Below are 4,654 nucleotides of genomic sequence, written 5' to 3'. Positions count from 1 at the left end.
CGTCACAATGTACCAAGTTTGATTAGCAATAAATGTAATTTTGAATGTACGTCCAGGTTTATTTTTTATTTGAAGCATCTATTTGATTTGATTTTATTAGGAAAATCATTAAAAAAGCTACATACAACAAAGTAAATAAATTACTGACATTAGGACATTTATAACAGATTTTCCAGGATAGCCGGCCCAAAAAGCTTATTAGCTTATTTCCGCTGGGATCCTTTTGCTTATTTCCGTTTGGGATAGTTTTTATCAAATTATCTGTGACGGTTATTTTTCATAAACACTGGTGACAGTATATTAATAAACAGTATTATCATAATTTATAGATCCATGGTATAATAATAACAATATTGATTTGTAAAACAGCGGCACACATTTTAATAATAATACCTGCTTAACATAGGTGTACATTATTACAATACAACATTTTAAAATATGAACAAAATATATTTCAACCGACGACGTAAGTTATCTAGCGCCATCACATGACTCGCTGACGGTCAAACGTCGTAGGGGATCATCTTAATTAAGACCGCCGGCGTATTTTTTTTTACCGGGGTGTATTTTATCTACGATATTATTATGTAGGAATCCTTGATATAATATAATGATCATTTCTAAACATTTAACCATTAATTACGCGGATATAACAAAAATGGGTTTGAAATATTGACTAACCAATCATGGTGGTATCTCCCATGAACCAATTATGCCTAGATGTTAATCACACAAAGGAACCGTTATGCATTTATTAAATATTAAATTATAAGTTATTAAAATACGAATAATTACGTGTAAAAGCACGCGGTATGGCAAGGGATTTTACTTTTAAATGTTGTAAATTTATTTATTTTTTTATTTTTTTTAATAATTTAATCAAAAGTCCTCACGTTGTCGGCCTACCTGGTAAAATCTCAAGGTCACAGATACAACCCTGGGGTCGTTAGGTAATCGTCGCGTTTGACGTTCGTCGCTTGATGACGTCACTATGCGCTTGTATCTCATATTTGTCTGTGTACATAGACTCGTATCGATCCAACTCCGTCAAGGTCGCTGCAGTGCTGTAGTTGGGATTGCGTATCCCCCGGAGGCTGAAGTCAATAGTGGCAGTAGAAATGTTCTCGTTGACATTGATTTCAACCAAAATTGTTGATGAATTTACGCAAATAAACAGCTGCAAAGACATTTTGCAGATTAGGGTGGAAAATGGATACGCTTTGATTTAACAATATTTAATTATATCAACGTCATTGTAAATGATTATCAATTATATTTATATATTTATCAGCTATGTAGGGGGCCTATTACTATTATCAATATATTCAATATGTATCCCCTCACCCACCCCCACCACTCACCTTATTACAAGACGTAAGCGAAACGTAATTGTAAATCACGACGCAATACCGTTGGTATTAAAGCGTTATTATGTAAGCGCACTGAAAAAAAATATGTTGAACGCATACGGTACAGATCATTTGTTTGTCAAAATGACACAAATATTGTTTTCAAATGGGATCTGCTCTAAACACTGCTTTACCTAATATCAAACAGCAGATTTTATCAAATTTATCTTTGAATTGACAAGCTTGAGACGTATTTTGATATATTGTCAAGAGATATGGTTTTGCGGATCATAATCCTCTAGGGACAGGAACGATACCGGCTGTCGAAACGGATAGAAATGTTGTTACTGACAGCAGGGGGATAGCTCCATAATATTGTCAAAAGTAAATTGACTTTAGGCCTATAGGGAGCTTTTCGATATTACATACGACCAAGAAATGTTATAAATTACCGGGCATCGCATCAATTCGTATTTTGTCGAAATCGTCGCCGTGTCATAAATTGATCCCGAATTTTACGCGATGTCGACAAGATCCTTAGTGCACCTGTCTGTAGGGATGTTAATGACGGGACTTTATAAATGAACATAGTGTAGCCTATACCCTCACCTTTCCATCATTTTGTCCATGTGGTCATGCATCACATTACATCAATGTGTAAATCGTGGGTTTAATATTTTTCGTATAATGCCTAAGAACATTATGACGGTCTCGTAACATGAAATCAGTAAAACTGTTAAAATCATGTTGATGACAATGCCATGATTTCTTCACCTATTGATATCAAATATAGTTCATCTATTTTAATAATATAAATATAACAGGCTAACGTAACGATAATACCGGTCCTGTTTATTATGTCTTAATTAATTGTCCATGACTTGTCTAATTATTTATGTTTATAGCAATGAGACGTTATACTGTAATTAATAAATGTTCACTGTAGGCTATATATACTGTGACATTCAACTTGGTGTAGAGTACGGACTAAGTACAACGACCAACCTTGAATTAAAATCATGTGACTTTTTCCAAGGTCAGTCCTCTCCTGCATGCTGAACGTAACGTTACTAATTTAGTTGAGGCCCGCTTTGTTAGAATATCGCCTACTTGAATTTAACATTAATCTATTAAATTATGTCCATTCCATATGATTCATGATTCAAATATCGGTTTTACCGATCTTGAAATGGATAATTAGAGAGTGAGAGAGGAGAGTAGCCTCTCATATTTTGTTGCAATTAAATGTTAGGTGCATTGTGGGAAAATGTTTTATTTTTCGTGTGCAGCAGCAAAATGCAAGAGATCGCGAACCACTCTCGTGGATATCCTCGCCTGTCGTGCCATGTCGGCCTCGCATTAAAGTTATAGGCTGTAAATTAGAATGCAATGCTTGCGAAATGTATATAAAAACAAGAAGGTATAAAACAACCATTATCTCAATTTCCAAGTTGTCATTTTCATACATCTACTAAACAGACATTCGTGTATATTTGTTTTACGTCACCATCGTACGTCATTATTGTAGTTATCGCCAATTACTGTATAATTTAGTAAAAAAAGTAGGCTACATACACCCCATCTGTATTGGCCTACCATCATACACACTAATTTAAATTTACGGACCGTAATGTAGTTCCTACTTTATGACAAAGCCTCTTACATTTTAATAAAAGAAAATATGAATAAACATTTCGTAACTTACACATAATGAGACAAACTTACAGATCATAAAAATGCATTTAATATATCAACGTTATGATGATACTGTAATTTAATCATCTGCGGCCATGATTCCGATGGGAGGACCCGATAACAGTTTCGATTATACCACAATAGATCAATCAATTCATAACACGACATTTTGTAACGCCTATTTTTTAGCATTCAATATGCGCCAAAAATATATCGATTTTAACAATAGTGAAATAATACTAATAGGACAGCTGGATGATTTGTGCGCCGGCACATCCAGCAGCAGAAGTGAGCAACTGTTAAATTGTATAACGCCACCAAAGATCGATATTTAGCGCCACCAATAGCTTTTAACGTTTTTAACTTTTTTTCTGGCATGGTGCATGGTGTGTGTGCATGCTGTACGACGACGTGGTGGTTGGTGGTGTTTGCTCGATCTCTCTTTTTATCTAAATTATAACTTAATTTATATTTCTTTCTGTAAAACGTTAGTACATTCTGGTTAAGTGAATGCGAATAATGAGCTAGGCCTAATATAATAAATACACAGACCAGTCAAATGTTTTCAGTGTAGGCCTAGCCTCTACGTACTACTACTAGCCTAGGCCCTACTACTACTAGGCCTGACTAATATTTAATAATAAGGGTAGGCCTAGAGGTAGGCCTAGGCCTCAATAGGCTCTCTCTCTCCCCCTCTCTCTCTCTCTGGCCCTAGGCCTATATTAATTAGGCCTAGCTAGGCTGGGCCTAGCCTAGTGTAGTAAGTAACCTAGCTGTCAGTGTTTGGTAAGGCTAGGCCTAGTAAGGCATATTAAATATTAAAACAATATGCCTTGAGGCCTAGGCCTAATTAATAATATGGCCTAGGTTCTAGAGTGTGTTTATGCTAGCCTATGAATGAATGTGCTGCTTTCGACAGCATTTATTTGTCCAATATATTATAAAATATCAGTTTTCTGTACACATGATTATGATATCATATTCAATAACATATTTATTAAGCTAGGCCTAGACTTTATTAGTAGTAGTACTGTTTGTACTGGCTAGCTCCTAAAACTAGAGACTATAGGCCTGGCCTACTAGTTACGTAGTAGTAGGCTTATCAATAATTTTAATAGATTATGTAGTCTTCTACTACTACTAGCTAGAGAGGGCCTTCAAGCCTAGTTAGAGTATCCGGCCTTATTAATATATTAGTTTACCACATTTACTAGCTGGCTAGTAGAGTAGTAGGTAGAGAGATTAAACTAATTTTATAGTAGTAGAGTGTTAGATTTATTGTAGGTAGGCCTGGTACTCTAGTACTAGATATAGTAGGCCTAGTAGCTTTGAGAGTAAGCCTAGCTAGCAGATATGACTCAACTCCTTACTACATAGCACTAGGCCAAGACATCTACAAAAATATAATTCAACTCTTACCAAATATAATATTAAGTATTCAAGAGTAATCCCACTCGCAAATTTGCACCCAACAAACAATCCCATGGAAGTGCAGTATTTTCGTTTAAATTATAAGGCTTTAAAAATGCAAGCCGCGATAAATATTTCCTGTTATATGTGAATTAAACTTTGCGACCTCACAAGAAAAAATTAGTAACTAGTACTTTTGA

Source organism: Antedon bifida, chromosome 4 (assembly GCF_963402885.1).
Source record: "Antedon bifida chromosome 4, ecAntBifi1.1, whole genome shotgun sequence".
Taxonomy (NCBI): domain Eukaryota; kingdom Metazoa; phylum Echinodermata; class Crinoidea; order Comatulida; family Antedonidae; genus Antedon; species Antedon bifida.
The sequence above is the reverse complement of the archived record's forward strand: the minus strand, read 5'-3'. Positions refer to the sequence as shown.